The following is a 20,945-nucleotide window of genomic DNA, read 5'->3' as shown; positions in this document are numbered from 1 at the left end:
AAATAGTGCTGTCTCCCTGCATTCCATCTCCCGAGCAGTGCTCAGATTACGTGCAAACAGGAATAAAATGGATAATCAGAATGTAGGATACAACCGAATACATGCTACACAGGCATATTATAGGTACCTCAAACTGTTGTATATCCAGGTTTATTGCGGCACAGAAGAGGTCACAGGAGGGAGCGAGCATGACCGCACCGTGCTCGTTCAACGAGACCTGCGAGACTGACTCATCAAGGGCACACCCAGATTGAGCTCAGACCGTAACGTGAACTCCTAGCGCAAGCGGCCCCAGCAGACGGAATATATCCAACACAAACAAAATCCTGAAGGCGAAGAGGTACCAGACCTCTACCCGAGAAATGTCATCATGACGTTGGTATAGACAGACTGAAACCGAAACAAATCGGAAGGGGAGGGCTGGGTTCCACGAATGGGCACTTGTTCGCTGCCTCGTATTAAAAGAGAAGCAGGACCGAAGGTCGCGTCCCTCTCAGGGACCCTCGTAATCCCCTGAAGGACCGCGACCTTGTTCGCCCCCGAGCTTCGAGCGTAGTTCAACTCTACCAAATTGGTGGAGCTGTCGAACACTATGGCGTCATTTATTTACAAACGGGGAGAGGTCTATTGTTGTCAGATCTGCGGCCGACGCGGCTTCACGCCTTCACGTCTGACAAAGATGCTGGCGATTGGCAAAGACGTTTCCACCTAGAAACAGCGCAATGTCACACGAGTTTCGAGAACGATATCTTCAAGCAAGGATGGCAACACAAAGCTATCACAGCGCTGCAGCCCCAGAGGAATTTAGCGTTGGAAATTAGGCGAACTAACAGTGCAAAAACCACAACACACGGCGAGCGCTGGCTACGAAATGGGTGATGTTGAAAAAAAAAAAAAAAAAAGGCCAAGCGAGGAAAAGGAATAAAGCGATGCAGAATGGAGGGCTGAAAGAGGTAACATTTCCTCGAGTTTGAGGAACACACAATACGAAGAGGACAACACAAGATTCGTATTGTCTTCTTCGTATGACGTGTTCCTCAAACTCAAGAAAATGTTACCTCTTTCTGCAGTACACCAACTCGCTTGCACCATTCTAATTTGCTCATCGATGGATGGTTGTCTGACACATTCTTCCCGCTCCTCAGATACCCCGGAAGCTGCTAAGATTTAGCGCTTGCGTTGTGTTTTATAATAGCCAAGTATTGTTGTTTAGTGTTTTTTTTTTAAGTGATACTCGCAGCATTCGCAGATACACGCATCCACATGACAACAAAGTGTATAGTCAAGGGAACGGCCGTACTCATGCAGGCGTTACCTAACGCAGCGCTCTATTTCACGAACTTAAATAGCATTACATAACATCGGAATTTCGCAGACCACATTCTTTTCCGTTCGCGAAGAGAGTGTGAAGCGCTTCGTATTCGTGTGCCAGACAAACAAGCGGTGCACACATATTGCAGGCAACTTTAGCATGTAAAGTATGCTGTCGAATCTGTTCTACGGCCTGGCGTTAGTACAGGACAGGTGCCGACAAAAGTTTACGGAACACGCGAGCGGTGTATTTTCTTATCGGTGCGACACCCTACCTGAGTTTACTCCTTCAGAGGGGTGAGCGAGTGCGTTGGTAGCGACACACCGCGGTAGTTTCGGTATATCTTGAATGTACTCGAAAGGCGGTTTGAATAGGTGTCGCTGCCGGCGTAGTCCTCCACCCCTCTGAACGAGTGAAGAAGCACGCTTCCGCGCTTGCACCTGAGGTGTCGCACTCCCGTTTCATGGGGTACTGATCTGTTCCAAGGTTTAGAGTACATCCCTGGAACGTTTTAGCAGAGCCTCACAAACAATCTCTCGGTAAATCGAAGGAAACCAGTGAATTGACAGAATGGCGTAAATGCAGGCTAGCTGGTGGATAAATTCCATGATAGGCAAGCCTGAGCGATGGGCAAGCTCTTGGCCATCGCTCATGGAAACCAGTGAAATTGGAAACCAGTGAAATTTTTATTGGGACGCACGAGACCCTTACAGGCGGGTTTTGAGGTATCATCACCTGTTCTGAGGCAACCCCAGAAGCTGTTGAGGCAACTCCAGGTACTCTTGAGGTATCACTTGATGCTCTTGAGCTAACCCCAGAAGGTCATGGGTAACTTCAGCAGAACACCCTTCTGAGCTCAAATGCCCCAGGATATTGTGAGGTAACCTCAGTATTTTCTGGGGTTACTCCAGGCCTGTTTCCAATAGGGGTACGTGCTCTTCTTTTCTGATGGCAGCCACTGCGGTGGCTACCCAGAAAATTTTTGTTTTTGACTGCGGCGTGTTCTGCGACAGATAAAATGAGCTCCCACAATGAAAGAAGACCTGAAGTAAGCTTGTACATCGTAAGGGCAACCGAAGATAAGGATAAGCACTGTGTAATGAGCACGATGAGTTGAAGCACGATCAAGATATCCCCATTTTTTCTTTATCACATCACCATCACCATCACGATAAAGAAGTAGCATGGGACACATTGGAAAAATAAGTTGATATGGATTCGTCACTGATAGCTACGAAGAGGCAAATGTGACGGAGTCGCCCGGCTGAACCATTGATGTCGTGCGTAAGACTCGTCTTTGTGTTAGTAAAAGTGGGCGAATTACGGAGGTACATGTGAGACTGGAAATCTCAGCTGCATAGGGTAAGGTGAGGCTAGATGAGACAGAAATTTGTAATTGAATATGAAATTTTGATTTTTGGTGTGTTTTTTTAAAGCTAGCCATAGGCACATTCTCAGGGGTCAAGAGCTTCTGACATTGTAAATGCTGAACGGATTTAGCCGGTCTAAAGTAAGCACAGAACAAGAAATTCAAAAATGCAGATTGTCTCATCTAACCTCGACCCTCGGGACAAGACGAGACATCGCGTAGGGCAAGATGAGACACGCCGTGTATACAAAATTATTTTTTGCAATCCAAGCAGACAACGTAAAGCCCGTAGGCCCCTACGGAACCCCCTTGAGCCCACCCACGTGATGTGCAATAAAACCACACAGAACCCTGTACTATTTTGCTCCGCCTTTCTTTGCGATCACGGCACCGCCAGTCTGACGCTGATCGTTCACTTTTGTGTGTGCTTCTGCTTTGCTGGAAATATCCTAGGAAACAGGAAAATATGCTGGAAAATCCTAGGCAGTATGTACAAAAAAAAAAAACACTCTGAGGAACAAGCATAAAGCCACCTAATAGTTGACTTATCACTTTCTAAATTACAGTTAATTTAAATTGCATTAAATTTAAATTACATTAAAGTGTCGCGTCTTGCACCGTGCATATCATCGGATGAATTATTTTTTCTGTTGAACACCGGATAACCAAGAGTGCCCATATTTTGCATATATCTAGATGAATGAATACAGAAACAGGATGTGGACTTACATTGATAGAACAAGCCTGCGAAACGCTGCTGCACAGATGACAAGAAAAATGACTGCAGAAAATCGCACCTTTTTTGCGGGTCTTTACATTCCAGGCGGAAGTAATCGATTTGTTTTTCTTCAACGCAAACACCAATCTGGACCACTCTCACGTTCAATAAAGCGGACATGCAGAGTCACCTATGGGTAAAGTTTCAACCGCATGGAGCAACGCGTCTCTGAGACAGGCGTCGTCGAGCAAAAAATGTCGCGTCTTGCCCCGTGTCTCATCTTGCCCCACCTTACCCTACTCTTGACGAGAATGAACAATGGCCTAATATGCATAATATTGATAAAAAGATACCTTATTTTGAACAGGGCGTATATTCCTTAGGACGTTTTCTTTCTAGCATGAGAATTAAGTTGATTCTACGACGATGCTTACTGTGTTGCTTGCTGCTTCCTGACTTCTTCGATGCATCAATAAAAGGCACCACTTACGGTGCAGCCGAGGCAGCCCGCATGAATAAAGTAGGACAGGTAGGCCGAAGAAAACGCCTGCTCTGCTCTACTCAACTTCTTGAGTGGAAATACGGCATCCGTAATGCGGTTCCGGACCCATTTCCACACCGTTAGCAGCGGGCGCGGATAAAATAAAGATGCAATGGAAGAAGACGGGAACTATTTTCAGATGCTGATCTAAAGAAGGACTTGCTGAATTTCCTCATCCAAGACTTGGAAAAGGACTGGCCTGCCCATCACACATTTCTGCCGATTTCTCGTTGACTTCGTTTTGAACACAGCAGACGAGAGTTTGAGGACTTGAAGACAGTGCCGTATGCACCATGCTGTCGGTTTAGGTTTTTCTTTAAAAAGCGATACACTTGGGAAACTCCTTTTAGTCATTCGAGGAGGCTGCACTGGCAACAAGAAAAAGCAGACCGAGAGAGAGATGGAGGAAGGGAGGGAGATGCTGATTGAACCCGTGACGCAACCAGATGAGGTTCCTTTGAGAACCAACCAGGATGAAATGCTAAGCTGCACCAGAACCACATCACTTAAAGCTGAGCCCTGTTCTGTGTGTTTGTGCTACTGCCACACGGCGCAGTGGCCTTCATATCGCCTGCAGTATTCGCCTCTGACGCGTGATCCTGAAACACAGGCGCAAACACATGGTCACGCCACAAGACCAATAACACTTCTTTCCGTAGATGTCGAAAGGGGTTCTAGAGCAAACGGGAATTTTCGTAGATTTTTAAGCACCCCGTACGTGTATCCAACTCATAGTCTAATTCGGCAAACAACATTTTCATTACATCTTATGTCGTTAGAAACACTGCGTCACTGACTCGTTATCCAGTTCAGTTTCGGTCTAGCAGCTACGGAACGATCTTCGCCATGACCGCCAAGATGAAGCAGGCTTTCAGTGATCGCGAACAAACAATGGCGGTTTTGACAGACGAAACATGGTCGAAAATTGTAAGCAGAAGGAAGCGCTAACCGCATACGACGAATTCTCGACGGAAAACCGGCCACCGTCACCGTTTTTCCGGTGAGCCGACGCGAGCAGTGGGAACTTCACCGATTTCTCGACGACAGCGGCGGACAGAAAAATCCGGCGAACAGAGGAAGCGGCCGCTCGACAGCAGCAGCTCCTCGTTCCACGAGCGGACGTGGCCTGCATTTCGGATGCCCGTATGACCAAGCTGGGAACTCAGAAGCATGCTGTCGACTGCCCGCTGCTGTCTGAGGGCGCCTTTGTAGCGCTTGGTTCGCGAATATGCTTTGACCGCAATAACTTCTTCTGTGTGCCATTATAACTTTTCTATGTGTAGCAGAATATTTATCAGTTAAGTTGAAGTCAAAATATAACACGGACTAACGAAACGCCCGCTAGGGCGCCACCGTCCGCTGCAGTGGAAACCTGTGCATGCGGTTCGTTCTGCCGTTTTTCCGTCGAGTTGTCGTGCCGGTGGGAAAGTTGGCCGTTTTTCCGTCGAGAGATCGTCGTATCCGGTTACCGCTGGAAGCATGGGCGCTGCCAGCACTTTTTCAAGGGGGGGGGGAGGGGCAGGACAGAATGATTGTGGGGGGTGGTGGTGCGTCAGTTGCGCCCGCAACTACACCAAGCAGCACAACATCTTGGCCCAATATAGGCAGTACCGGCACAGTTCTGGTCCAAGATTGGATGAATATTGGCAATACCTGCACAATACTGGGTCAAGATCGGACCAACATTGGCAATACCGGCACAATACTGGTCCAAGATTGGATCAATATTGGGGCGGTATTGCCAATATTGGGCTAAGATGTTGTGCTGCTTGTGATATTGTCTTGGCTCAGAAACCCTACGTTTCTGGAAACCAGGGGGGACAACGCCCCCCCATTGTCCCCCCCCCCCCCTGTGACGACGCCCATGGAAGGAAGTAGAAAAGGCGAGAAAAATGTTATGGACGCAAGCGTTCTTCAGTCGTCACCAAAAATGGCGTGCTACCACGGAGCGCTCAGTGATCCCGAGTTCTGAGAATGACTCATTGAACCAAAACCCATCTAATTCCGTCCTAATTTTGTTGACTCTCGTTGACTTCGTAGCAAAGCTCTGTAGAGTAATCGATTCGGAGCAGTGGGTTCAGTGGGTACAGAGTGATATCACACATCAGCGCAGGAAAGCAGTAATGTGGGGATGGGCCATTACGCAACGTGTAACCACGTTGGTCGAAATACGCAGAACTGCTCCCGCCCCAGGAAAAAAAAAAAGAAAAATAAAAACAGGCTCGTCGTGCGGAACCACAACGAAGAGCAGGCGCGCTGCATACTCCTACAACATCGTTCTTTCTTTTCTTTGCAATATTGGCCCGTCATATTAAAAGCCAAGATAAACTAACTACTTCAACAACGACAACAGTTAGTCCAAACTGGATACACGACCCAAATCGCTCACACCAGACTGAGTCTATCGGTGATTGATGAACAGTTGTTACGGTGTGCAGGAAGAGCGTTTCTTCGCCAATGACTTCGCCAATAATCCTGGCGGTTACCGTGGTACAGGGAGCATCCCAGTGAAGGCTACTGAGGGATGCTCGCATGTTTTTTGTGGTAAGTAGTTCTTTCGGATTACACAAATCCCAGGATAGCACGACGCTCACTCTCCTGCGCCACCATCATATCTCCCCTCCCTCTTTCAACCTCTCCTCTTCTTCCTACCCTGGGTGCACCGAGTCGCCACTCCAGAGCAGTCTGACCGCCCTTTCCTCCTACATCACCGCACACACATACTCCACCCACACCACCACACTGCCCCGACTTATCTGCTAACGACATCGGCAGCACATCGTTTTACTCCTCCACTGCTGTCATCTCGGCAGGCAACCCGCTCCATAAGAAATGACACCTCCACTTCATGCTTTATGGTGTCATATAAAATCCATAATATCCATTATCGTCTGCTCGACGTAGTTGCACTCTTGCTGCACCTCTTATCCAGCTAGTGCGGTTAGGTAAGTATAGTATATATAGTATATGAACTCGTCAAGAACTAGGGGGGGGGGGGTGATGTAGGGGGAAGGTGCGGTCAGCCTGCTCTGAAGTGGCGGCTCGGCGCACCCAGGGGAGGGAGAAGAGGAAAGGATGAAAGAGGGAGGGGAGAGATGATGGTGGCACAGGAGAGGGAGCGGCGTGCAAACCCTCTCGCTCTGGGATTTGGGTAGTCCGAGAGGACTACCCATCACAGAAAACATACATCTTCACTGGGATGTTCCCTGTACCACGGTAACCGACAGGATTATTGGCGAGGTTACCCCATTACCGTCCAGAACTAAACGCGCACTTTTACGAAACGGACATGAAGTTGCACAGGGCGTTGCACGGCTCACTGGACAAACTAGTATGAAACTGCTGCACAGCTTGAACTGGTGGTACAGATGCAAAGAAATCGAAGAGACCTTATGTTCCACAATATCACGCGGGCGCTTCCGCGAGACTGAGCTCGAAAGGCTTCAAAATTTTAAAAGATGGTTACGATTGGCCGATAAAAACGCTAATTCACATCACTGGCGAAAGACAATTAGTGTACAGTATCATCGTCATGACTCCATCATGTCTGCTGCATAATCTGCAGCTTGCTATTCACGCGCAACCCCCTTCCACGTAAGCATTGCAGTGATTTCGGCGGATCACATGATTATTTCCAAAACTCGCCAGAACTGAGGTAGGTGGCTAGTGGCTAAAAGGCGGCGCCAGAGGGCCTGCTATAGCGGTTCAGAAGTCCAGAGTGCCGCAAAGAGCTCTACACTGCAAAAAAAAAAAAAAAAGAAATGATCCGTAATTTTACCCACAAGGGACTGCTAACTCTGTTGCCGGCATATGTGCCGTAACCTAGTTATTGCGAAAAATTCGTTTGGAGTGCACACTGCACAGCTCCCATTAGCGAAAAGCGTGACACTTACATTAAAGGGATCTTAAACTGTGAAAGCCCAGTCCGCGGAACTGTGCTGCGTAAAACACATTTTGTGCAGCATTACACACACGCACGCCACATATGCCGGCGGTTACGGCACATAATGCCGGCAACAGAGTTAGCAGTCACTTATGCAGTAAAATTACGGATATTTTTCTTACAGTGTATGTCCGTCCGAAATTACGGCACAAAAACAGGGTTTGTGGGAAAATGAGTTGAGTCGTGCGCGCGTAGGCGTATTTTGTTCGATTCAGAAAAAGGCGACTCAGCTCGTGTTGCCAATCAACTCTTCACTTGACGACGCATATTACAAACTATAGCGTCATATTCTTCGCCAAGCAGCTACTTCTGGAACTATACCACCGTGACGCTGGGAGCTTCGTGAATGTGTAGTTGTATACTGCGTTCATGATAATCGAACGGATGCTACAGCCGTGACGCACGAGCATATTGGACATCTGCGTGATGAGTGTAAAGGTTACATAAAGCTAGTGCGTGTCTAGGATAGCTAGGATGGTGTCTGATGCCCTCTCTACCTTTCGTCCCCTGCGGGACTAAAATGCAACGCAAATGTTCGTTTAAAGGGAGACTTCGGAACAATCTTTGAAAAAATTGTGGCACGACGCTTTTGATACATATTGGCCCCCGAATGCCGGCATTGGGCATGATTTCCCTCTTAAGCGTTGTATTATGCGGAAATATCAGCTAACCTACATCGAAGCCACAGTCAGGGGAGGAGGCGGCCAGAACTACCCTTTCCCAGAGCGCCCGCGCGAAGCCGGCGCATGACGTCACAGGGAAGCAGCAGAAGTATGCGTGTGTTGCGGTTTGCCATAGTGGTTTAGGAGCAGTTTTTGGGTTCAGGCTATTACTACCCTGTATCCTTTTCATCCGATTCGGACGAGTGCGACGAAGTTTCTTGGGAGCCAACGTTGGACGTGGACATCAACATCCGTGTTGCACGGGTGTCCGCCGCGTATGACGATGAGTCTTCCTTCAGTGCCTCTTCTACAATCTGTATATTTTTAGTTCTATGAGACTTTTGTCGATTATCAAATGAGGTAATATCTTCACCACCTTGTATATTTATACTTCATTGAGTCTTATTTTTGTGTACGGGTCCTGTTCAGTTAACATAGGAGCTCTGGCTCTGCACCACTTTTCGTTCTTGGAGGACAAAAGGCTGGTGCATCAGATGTGCTCTGATGTCGAACATTTCTGATTCGAAATGGTGGGAACATATTCCGCTCTGTGTCGAATCATTCCATCATTCCACTTATTCCAGTTTTTCAGAGCGCTGGCTTCCACTCACGGCGACGAGCTTTTCATCTCTCGGGAAGCGAAAATAAGCAACACCGGACGTAGAGATCGACTTGTTATCGCAAGTTTTGTTGAAACACCTCGCACCACCTCTCTGATCACTCATTGTTGCACAAACGAAAGAGAAAACTACAGGACGTTGAATGCACACAAGCACAGACCAAGCAGACGCATACCCAGCATTGCAGGACGGCCGCCCAGTGTTACTGGCAACACGTTCTTCCAGCGGCGGCTCACAGCCGCCGCTCCTCACCTTTCAAACATCATTTTTGTGACGTCTGCGCCGATTTCAGCCGATATATTTCATAACTGCGTTCGAAACACGTCAATAATCGTAAAAGTAACAGAAGCCTGTAACCGATTTTCTTCCGAAGTCTCTCTTTAAAGGGGTTGAGACACTTTCACAGCTGTGGTTCATTACATCATGGACGGCTTGTACTGCACGCCAGAATACTGAGGAAGAAAGAATTAGTTTTCTGCGTGTCGTACAAGCGAGATACAAGCCCTCGAACACACTCCCGAGCAAAGCGCAGGCGTCACAGAGCTCAGAGCTGCGTCCATTCCCATTGGCAGCCGCAAGCACGTGACTCCTCATGCGCTGCCTCACAGGCGGCGTCGAGGGCTGTGATGTCACAGACGCATGAGTTTCGGTATCCGCGGTGCCCATTTTCTCCGCTTCTATTACCCTTTTCGCCGTGAAACTTTCAATGCAGGTTCACATCGATGCAAAGAACCGTGTTTTACGTTTATCTGGGATAACCTGGGATGACCTGTCGCATCCCCTTTAAAACATTTGGCTTACAACGCACATTCTTTGAACCAATCCCCAAGTCGACGATCGGGATAGCCTGCGGGATGCCGAGCGGGAACGCCCTGCATCTCTATGCACACGTACAAATCCGATATTGCCAGCTGAGGTGACCATTTATAACACTCGACGCAACGTTTTCCCAGCGTCGACAGCGTCGCTTTACAAAGTCTCAATGACTGTTAATGCCCTTCATGCAGGGACGCTGCTGATCCCGTCAGGCTTTGAATGGGGTTTGGGGTTGTCCTATAATGTGATCCGGTGGCGCAACATTTAAGCGGCGCTCGCGCAATTAATTTCTGTTAAGTGGACTCGTCGCTACCAATCCCTTAAGCAGATTACGGGCACTCTTTGTGAGCCCTTGGAAGGCCTGTTAATTGAGGGCGTTGTGCCACACGTGGGATATCTGAGGGTTAAACAGAGTCGATGCTGTTTCGCCGTGGACGGTTTAGTGCCTGCCGTACCACGTCAAGGCGTCTAACCTGCCACTCCGTGACGTTCAGCTCTCACGCGAATAAGTAATTCAGGCAGTCGCACTTCGCGTCACCAGATAACTAAACCGACACGCTTATCCTGTATGCACAAACGGTTCTGTCACAGAGGATGAATCTATGCGGTAAACTTAGCATTCAATACACATTTAGATCACGTCGTCAAAAATACAAGATGGGGTTCATCCCGCTTCAGACCGATCGCCAGACTACATTCACGAGGAATGTCCTTCCACAGCGTATTATTTGTGAATCTTTTCCCGTTGCCTTCACTAACAGAAAGGAGATTACTTTATCAGCCGCACTTATGCTTTGAATAGAGTCACTAAATAAGCTTCAGAGTATCGACACTGAGTTCCAAGAGCGAGCATGCGCCATCTTGTTTCCGCGCCGCGCTACCCACGCGCACTGGCGCACAAATGGCTCTGGCGCACTTTAGCGCACGATGCCATCTATCGTGCACGGGTGAAATGCAGCGACTCCGAGCATCTGTGGGTAACCGTGAACCTCAGAGGGTCAAGAAAAATCAACCTCTGTGTTGTGTATATGGCAACAGGGAACGAAGACCCCACATGGAACCAGCACATATATAGCTGCCTACAGAACGACATCAACAAGCAAAACTTAGCGGAAGCAACAATAATCTTGGGGGACTTTAACTGCCATATGGCAGAGGCCTGTGGACGAGACGAACGCTGCGAAGGCCTTCGCCAACTTACAGAGCAGCACAATCTCCAAATACTAAATTTTGATCCACGCTGCCAAGGAAAAACAACCTGGAGCCGAAATAATTTGGAATCCACAGTGGACTACATCCTAGCGGACCACAACATAGAGGATCAGGGCATATTCATCGAAACAATAGACATAGACGAATAAAAAATATTCAGCTGTGGGAGTGACCACAATCGTATAAAGCAAAGCTTATAAACCTCAGCCCCGAGAACAAAAAGAGAACCAATAAGGGCTCAACGGCAAAGGTGGAGGACAGATGTTGAAGACCAAATGACGAAGTTTGCGGAGAAAATAGAAGAGCAATGCTTGAACCAACAGACACCCCCAGCATATGAAGACTTTGCCAATATAATGCTCACGACAGCCAAAGAAAATATCCAGCTGACCAAAGGTCCTAAGAAACAAAAGAGAACCCCATGGTTTGACAAAGAAGTGAAACTTGAAATTAAGCAAAGACAACAACTTAGCAGGAAACATAGAAAGGCAGTGAAACTAAGCTCCCCTCTGGCAGCCACACTGTGGGAAAGCTATGCGGAACAGAAAACCAAGGTAAAGAAATTAATTGCGAACAAAATAGACAGATATCACGCTCAAATGGAACAAGACATAAAAGACGCAGGCAAACAGGCCAGCAGGAAACTCTGGCAATACTGCAAGCTTATGACAACAGAACCTAACCAGTGGAAACCGACATTAAAAGATGGCACCAAGAGCCTCAAGACAAATCAGGAAATTGAAGATTATATGACACAGTATTACGAAGATCAACAGAGCCGGCTCACCCCAGAATTACCACAACCTCAACCACAAAGCAACAAACTCCTAGCTCTGGACATCACAGAACCCATTACAATGACAGAGGTGAGAAGAACAATCAAGAACCTCAAGAACGGGAAATCACAAGGCCCAGCTGCAATCCCAAATGAATTTCTGAAATCTCTGAAGGAAACATCATTGGAAACTCTTAAAGACTGCTTCAACAAAATCTTACATTCCAAGACAATCCCAGATAGCTGGAAGAAGGCCAAGATTAAATTACTATACAAAGGAAAGGAAAAGGATCCCCAGTTCTTGAATTCGTATCGGCCAATAGCATTACTGAGCAACACCTACAAGCTCTTTGTCCAAATTATAAACAGAAGGATACAAGCATGCATAGAAAAAGAGAACCTGCTGCACGAATCACAGAATGGATTCCGACCAAACAGGATAACCAGCGATAACATATTCATTCTGACACAGGCTATTGAATATAAACAGCTAGAAAACTCAGAACTATATATCATGTTCCTGGAGAAAGCCTATGATTCCATCCCACAAGAAAGGCTTTGGAGAAAAATGCAATGCTACTTCAATGAAGAAACAGTAACACTGATAAAGGACCTCTACAAAGACTATCAAGCAGTTTTTGAGCTGGGAGAACTTGTTTCGAGACCAGTCAAGATGACAGCTGGCTTGAAGCAGGGCTGTCCGCTGTCACCAACATTATTCAACATATACATGAATGACTTGCTCGAGAGACTACACAAAGAAGGACCTGGGCTTCGATTCACCACCATTACAGCTACAGGAGAAAGAGAATAGACGAAAATCTCCGGTCTTGCATTTGCCGACGATATAGTGCTCCTAGCAGAATCTGAGGTGGACCTACAGGACCTCCTAGCAATCTGCACAAGAGTAGCCGAAGAAGACTCACTGACTTTTAGCATGGACAAATCGGCGTGGATGGGGTTCGGTGCAGCCAAAAATCACAATCCCCTTTACCGTATCCAGGGGAAAGAAATTTCAAGAACCGGCCACTATAAATACTTGTGCATAAACATCTCGGAAGAAAAAAACATCCTGACCTTACACGAAGAGCAGTTACTACGAAAATCAAGTAAACTAAAAGGCTTAATATGGAACACAGCAAGACAGAGCTTTAATAGATACACCATAGGCCGACTACTCTGGAAAACTATGGCTGTGCCAGCCATCACTTATGGAAGTGACGTACTGGCACTAACCCAAACATTCTGGAAAACAGTGGAAAAGCACCAACTCGAACTGGGGAGGTGGTGTTTAGGAGGCAATGGCATTTCGGCCAACGCAGCTATAACTGGAGAAATGGGCTGGCCAACCTTCACCCAGAGAGAGGCCAGATCCAAGTTGCAGTATCTGGAGAGACTCAGGTTCTTGCCCCAACAAAACTATGCTGGAAGGCTGCACAGGTACCTCAGATACAAGAAGTTCAAAACAAGTTTGATCCGAAAGATGTCACCCCTAGACTTAACATACAGCGAAGGAACAGACCGACACCACTCGAAAATAGTAAAAGAATGGGGAAAAAAAAGTCAAGACAGAGGTGGACGAAACAACTTTGGAGAAATGGAGAAAAAACATGGAAAAGCGACCAAGCCTCGAGACGTACAGGACATTTAAAAAGAAGCCCTGCATAGCAAACTGCTACAGAGGAGCCCAAGCGAGTGCTTTACTCTTCCAGGCCCGCACAGGCTCGCTGATGACTCAAAGGAGGAAATTTGACCTGTTCGGGGAAACGAACACAGCGTGCAAAATATGCGGGTCGCCTGCTGAGGACATCACCCACGTAGTCCTACTATGTGAGAGCTTGCCCGGAGGCAAAAGGAACTGCAACATCGCCGATGCCCTCTGCCTCACGACAGAGGCCAAAGGCGACCCCAAGAGCAACACCGACAGCGAACTCCAGCACAATACTCGGGAAAGCACCCATCAGGACCACGCCATGACGCACGACGCAGAGCCAGCCGTGCCCAGAAGAGCGGAAATGGCGGAAGTGGAAACCACGAAGCGCCGCCTACTGGAATGGAGAAGGCGCAAGGAGCGCAAGCAGTGAAAATGTAAAAACAAGAAGAGAAAAGAACGAGGACAAAATCATCTTTTTCGAGTTTTTCCGTTTATTTTTTAGCTTATTTTTTTTTGTCCCAGAGGCAATGACACGACTCCTGTGAAGGCGAAGTGCCAAAGCCCACCCTCACACGAAAGGGATAGGACGCGACTACTACTACTATGTGCCAGAGATAAACTGATGTTCTGAGGCTGGAACAACATAGAGGGGACAGATACACACAAAGCCTCAAATTGCCTAAGAAATCAACGATGAAAGATGAAAGTCACTGAAAAGGTTAGCCAGCTCCTTTCGTTTGCGAGCAGCTCATCAAGGTTGAGGTCTTGAGCTCACCTTGACATCCTCCGGGCGCTGTGGTTGACAATACATGGATTATCGCACAACAATCACACACGCTTCTCTATCCCACAGCGAGTATTATGTTAGCCGTCTTTGATCCTCAACTCGGGATGGTACCGGTGTGGTGCGGAAACAAGATGGCGCTCCTGCTCTCCCTTGGACCTCAGTGTCGATACTCTGAAGCGAAGCTTATTTAGTGACTCTAGCATTGATGTGGAACCCCTCCGCAGCCGCAACAATGCGACAGCAAACAAGTTCGGCAGGTCCTCCCCCGTGGCTGACCTTGTGGGAGTCAAGGATTGGTTGACGACCACAAACGTCGTTCGGGGATGTGTCTGCACCGTTTGCAGTAGCCGGGTGATGTTTGCTGACGCTTTAGACGAAGGGGAGAGTTGCGCTGATTTCGCTCTTCGATCTGCTTTTTAAATAGTGAAAGCGCTTGAGTTACACAAAGTCTTCCACATACAGTGGTGTATCCAGGGGGGGGGGGGGCGGTTGGGCGATCGCCCCCCCTAAAAGATTGCCCTCTCTCCTCTCCCCCCATACGAGCTTCGACAAAGGAACCTCCCCCCCCCCCAAACCCGAGGGTCTGGATCCGCCCCTGTCCACATACTTAGGTGGAATGAAACCCCTGTTTTCACTCTGTGCAGTTTTTTAGACAAAGTACAACCATCAGTCTAGTGGCCCTTTAAGTTAGATTACTAAATGCCCGTGTTGTACCCGTTATCGCGATATGGTATCGCGATACCGATACTTGTTATACCCATGTCACACGGCAAATTGAATGTCATTCCCAGCGAATGACATTCGCACTGAATGACATTCGTTTCGTGTCACACGCTGAAATCAAATGGCAATACATGCGAATGAGTTCGGGGAACTCATTCGCTTTTCCCTCTCGCACCGACAGCGTACTCTCCCAGTAGAGAGGTAGCAAAAACAACAACGATAAACCGTTTGAAGAAATGAAAGAGGAATGAAAAGTTGTATACCAATACTTTATCACGAATTTGATAACGTTTGACATGGAGGAGGCAAGGCTAGCTAAACACTGTTTTTCGGAGAACTACCCTCGTTCCCACTCGCCACGTTGCCAAGTGCGGTCCAGATAGGCTTCTTAGTTGTCTTTCCTTGTGGTACTTAGCCAATTAAGTGACTTTGAAAAAGTAACGATTTTGTGAAATAATCTAATGCTTCGCTTGTTTCAAGCAAAAGAAATAAACATATAACTAATGTGCCTGTATAATGCTTCATATGGTCGCCCCTGGTGTCTTAATTATCGATACTGACAACATTTGCGAATGGCATTCTGTTTCTTCGTGTAGCTCAATGCAAGGCAAACGAATGACATTTGGTGCGACTGTCATTCGCTAGGAATGCCATTCAGTTTGCCGTGTGACAGGGAGTATTACTCGCGTAAAAAGTCGCGGAGTATCGATATCGATATTTCTTTTTTAAGGTAACGGAGCATCGTTACTCAACAAAAAGTAATCCGATGTTTTACCCGATACATTTGCTGAAAATACAAAGAAGTTGCGTGAAATCTGCAACATCGAAATCTCGCTTACCTGAGCACTCACTTTGTATAATAGCGAATTGGAAGAGGACAGTTTTGCAACAAAATAGCTGAATATTTATTGCACGGCTTAGACGGGCGTTGGTTGATTGTTAGAACTAGCTAGCGCTCATAGCGACGTCTGTCCGCGTTAGACGGACCAGTCACAACGATTAAATGTAAGAAATATGACCAGTGAAGAAAGGGTGGGGGCACTAACAAAAGTGTCGGTAACGATACACAAATCGCGTTACCATTAATTTGTAACGGAAGTACTTTTCCGATACCAATTTAAAAAAAGTATCGCGATCGGCACTACGATACCGACGAAAAGTATCGATCACAGTATAACGACGTTACGTGCAACACTGCTAGATCCTGACCTTTGAAAGTACTATTTGCGAGATGCCGAGATACTCGCAAAAGTATTTAAGATAAGCAACTTCAATACTCTACTGTACAAGTAGGCTCCCACGTGACCACTCCAGTGAACGTCATGCAATGTCACGTGAGCGGATGAGAGGCTCCCTAATTTTCTCCTCCCTGTGGGTCTGCCCGCGCTGTAATGTCTCACGGCAAAATACAGACAGATAACTTTAGAAATACAACGACTTCGAGCGATATGTCTCAAAGGGGAGTCCTTTTTTTTTTTGTCAAATGCTCCTGCCAGACATTTCAATTTATTTCATTTACGTTAGGGAGCCCACTTCCCTTCCAGGAACGCATCTACCGTCCGGTCTGCAAAAGGATACCTAAAAGATGAAATCTTCATTAAGCGCTCAGACATAACCAGGAGGAAAGAGCGGGCCCATAAAAACAACGTAAGTTAAGCAATTCACTGCTCGATGAAGCCCAGACGTGATTAAATAGGTTGCCTAGTTTCCGGATTACATTCGTTTTTCGGTACGAAAGCTCAGAGCGTAATCTTGGGATTTGCGAAACATCGCCAACTGCGTGCGAAAATCCCCTCTCGAACGCCGGTTGCGACAGTCGTCTGCAATGTTGTCAGGTGCGTTTTCCTTCTGTTTCGCCGTATATTCCACCAGTTTTTTTTCGTCCCAGTTTACAGTTAAGGACTCGGGAAGAATAAAGAAAACATCTGCGTCAGAAAAAAAGAAAAATACTGTAAAGTCTTGCACAAAAGAAATCAGAAGAAAATTTGTGCTACATTTCCTGCATTAGACATAAAAAGTTATTTTTATGTCTTTCGGCGTATAAGTTGCGTTTATATAAATAAATTAAATTAATGCACTTTTTTATTGCGCGGGCTCGTCTGAAAGGTGTAATGACAACATTGAAAAAGGTATGAAGAAAACACCTATCTGAAACAGTGCGCTTTAAAATGATGCTTTTTTCAGAATACACCATTTGGAAAGCTGTTTGTATAGCCATTTCTAAAGGTGTTTGTATTGCCAACTGCATAGGATGGGACAAGCGCAATTCTTGCCCACGTCACCTCTAAAAATAGTACTGCCCTAGAAATGAAGAGCAGCCGACCACAGCTATGTCTCCCTCCACGGCGGACATCAGCACGCCGATTTGAAGGGAAATGGCCGTTTAGTCCTATAGTCAGTGACAACATAAGTCATACACTTGACCCCGCCCCCACACAAGAATCGCTCCGCGCGCGCGAATGTAGTGCGGCGCTGCCAAGTGAGGACTGAGGGGAGAGAGAGAGCCGGAACTACATCGCGAAGCGGGGGCGTCATGCAAAGGCTGGTAACCAATCGCAGGAGCCTTCCACGGATGAGTGGGCAGTTCGAATTGTAGGACTTAAGTTGTCACTGACTGTAGTTTTACACCCTTCCGCGTAGTCTGAAGTCACACCATGAAGGTGCGTGTCACAGGTCATTTCCGCACGAGAGCTGCGCACAAATTTACTGTGTACGCAGCATCGAAGATACAAAGTACAACTATCCGGTACAAAATTCGGTGACGTATACACCAAGAGCTGACAAAGCATGTCACGCGATTTCCCCGTCATCTCTTTCTTTTCTTTAACGAGGTTGAAAGCAGTACTTGAACAATTTAAGGCCATGAAACTAACTTCAGACGGGTCTCGCGAAGCGAAGTTGCAGAAATCTCCTGCACCGTCTGTGTTTCCGTCGGATATTTCGTGCGCTGCTGACCGTCTTGCAGCACAGAAGTGGAAGTACGGCGGCCTAGAAGTAAAGAGAGAAGGTATCCGGAAGGCGAACCGCTGACCGGCGCTTCCTTCGACGTGGACTACGAGTTCCGCTTTCCTGAGCTAGGATCGCTGCCACACAAACAACGTTATAGTTCGGGCATGCCCATTTCCCCTTACGCCTCTTTCTATCTGTCTGCCTTTTGTTACAAGGTAGCAGTGCAGAGTGTGCTACGCTTCTAGTATTTCGTGAAGCTAGAGGAAGGCCATTTCAGCAGAAGTACTCGGGTATGTGTAAGAACCGGGTTAATTTGGACGAACACTAACGAAAGCCAACCGTCAAGTTAACCTAAACCAAACCTAATCAAGTTTATGCCGAACGCTTAGAGGGGTTGAGAAACCATATGCAGCCCACTATATATGAACCCGTGGGTGCAATAAGGGGATAAGTCAAGAAATTCCAACACGAGAAAACTTCAAATGAATATTTATTTATATAAATAATTCTATTATAAATATATGTATATACATTTTATAATATATGTTTGTAATTTGATCGTGCACTCCCAGCCGAGGACAGCTGTTTCGCTCTACTTGGAGCTCTTCAGCCCAGCGCGGGGAAGTGACACGATCATGGGTCGGCGCTAAGTCCGCTAACAGTGTGCCTTGGCGCGGCATCAGTGTTCCACGGTGACGGCGCCACCTGTGGAGGCCGCAGTGCAAGCCAGCAAGTACATATAGAAACGCTTGGCTATTTTTCATTTGTATGTTATATAATATATAATACACACATATATATATATAAAATATAATATATCAATATAAATAAATAATATTTATTGGTAAAGTAATTCTAACTGGGTTTGCTCGAATAACGAAAATGCAAAATGTTTGACATATATATGTATGTGTCTACTCTATACATGCATGTCCTGTTAGCATCGTTTTGGGGTGTGTGATTTAGCAGAAACTGGACAAAATTCAGGAACGGAACTTATCCCATTTGCCCATATATATAACACCGCATGCACTGGGTTTTGTGCGGGAAAAATAATTCTCACGTGTCAGATCTTGGAGGCTGAACGAGATGCCAGGTAGGATGAAGTGACCCGTGGGTAGTGGAGCAGCCATGATCGGGCTGATTGTGGTGCTAAACGAGCACACTCTTGAAAATGATGTCCTAAGATGACCAGCACAATACGACTTATTAGCACAGTGCATGCGTTTTTCCAATTACAATGCTCAGTAGCACTGCTGACACGGTCACGTGAGGTAGGAAGAACGTGTTTTTCGAGTGGAAGCCGAAGTTCCGCATCGTAGCAAATTTTAAGCTACAACATTTGTATGCGTGTGTGGAAAAGGAGCCCGATCTGACTGTCTATCCCATCGACACACATGCATTTCCCGTTTGTTACACTCCTGTAGCGGCTCAATAAATTGCAATACTGTCCTAAATTTTCTTTGGCAGGTACATACTGGTACGTAGATGTCATAGGAACAAAACAACTAAAAAGGAGATAAGTCGACTTATCCCCTTCTATCCTTATCCCCCCATTTACGGGTTCATATGTATGACTTGTTTCGTGCGTTGTAATCAGTGGATTGGTACACACATGTGTAGCCCCACATTCCTCGTTTGAACGTTTCTTCTTCTTCTTCTTCTTGTTTACCATAAGTTTTTAAAATGCGATGGTGGCGCCAAACAGCGTTGACAGACGTCGGCGGACAAACGGGAAGTGACGTCTTACCCGTGCACGCTTGCACGAAGGCAGTTCCGCCGGCTTCCTCTTCACAAGCGTCTACGTCGTCATAGAAACGGAAGACTACGCACTTCCATTCTCCAAGATAAAATGCGACTACAAAAACGGGCGACAAGGCGAAGAGGTGAGGGCTACGGGAGGAGCTCGCACAGCGCATTATCGTCAAGGATGACTGAAACCAGTGACCATTGAACATTCGCGTAGTGCCCCCTCCCCCCCCCCCCCCCCAGCGTGTAGCGTGTCAACTTCTCAAAGAGCATTGGATCCAATGCTTCCTCACAGGTTGACAGTCTACTCGCTTGAAGGCGCCACGCTCATGTTCATGGCGCCATGCGAACATGCATGCTCATCTCTGAGTCCATTCCATTGCGGTCTGCTTAGTTGCACGACGACGATGATGATGAGGATGGTGGTGGTGATGGTGGTGGTGGTGGTGGTGATGATGATGACGACGAGAGCATACGGAGGAGGGGATATTTTGGGATTCTTCGCGAGTTCATGATAATTTGATATCTTCTAGAGTGTTTCGTCAACGATTGGCGTACGTGTGTTCCTTGCCAAAGGAACTTTCACGAAATGTGCAATGGAAAACATCTCACAAAACTGGACACAAAATCTTCTGAACAATTTTCTTTACAGACTTGCTCCTCGCTAAAAAAAATCTAACTACCGAGGCTAAATCTGTTATTAAACGAAATTTCTGTCGATAAAATTCGCACAACATGATCAGGTTTGCACAAGGACACACAACGCTATCATCGCGAAACGGCATCTTCGGAGCCACAAAGTTCTTCTGCGTTCGCTTGCGGATTTCGTGTCCCCTGTTTGTAGAGGATGCAACAGCATCTTTTCCGAAACTGATTAGCTCTACAACTTACCCTACAGGATAAACACATGTCGCCGTGGCATAACAAAGCGCGCCCTGACGAAGTCAATTTTGAAGCCTTGCTGTATCTTGCGTATCAGTCGATGCATAAAGAAATCAGGGAAAAATAAAAAAAGCAGTGTCTTTGTTTATTCAACCTTGTTATCGTGAGCTGATTTAAGGAGTGCGATGTCTGACGAGCATAATGTAACACGTGGATGAAAACACAGGCAACGT

The 20,945-nt window shown here is 46.8% G+C and overlaps 2 long non-coding RNA genes across 2 annotated transcripts in view; one reads left to right on the top strand and one right to left on the bottom strand.

The window, feature by feature from the left end:
- Positions 1-20,945, top strand: part of LOC135400748 (uncharacterized) — a 153,606-nt gene that overhangs the window by 51,216 nt on the left and 81,445 nt on the right. The window lies entirely within an intron of this gene.
- Positions 1-20,945, bottom strand: part of LOC135400749 (uncharacterized) — an 84,709-nt gene that overhangs the window by 9,086 nt on the left and 54,678 nt on the right. The gene's annotated exons all lie outside the window — the stretch shown is intronic.

Source organism: Ornithodoros turicata, chromosome 7 (genome assembly GCF_037126465.1).
Source record: "Ornithodoros turicata isolate Travis chromosome 7, ASM3712646v1, whole genome shotgun sequence".
Lineage (NCBI taxonomy): Eukaryota > Metazoa > Arthropoda > Arachnida > Ixodida > Argasidae > Ornithodoros > Ornithodoros turicata.
The sequence above is the reverse complement of the archived record's forward strand: the minus strand, read 5'-3'. Positions and strand labels throughout refer to the sequence as shown.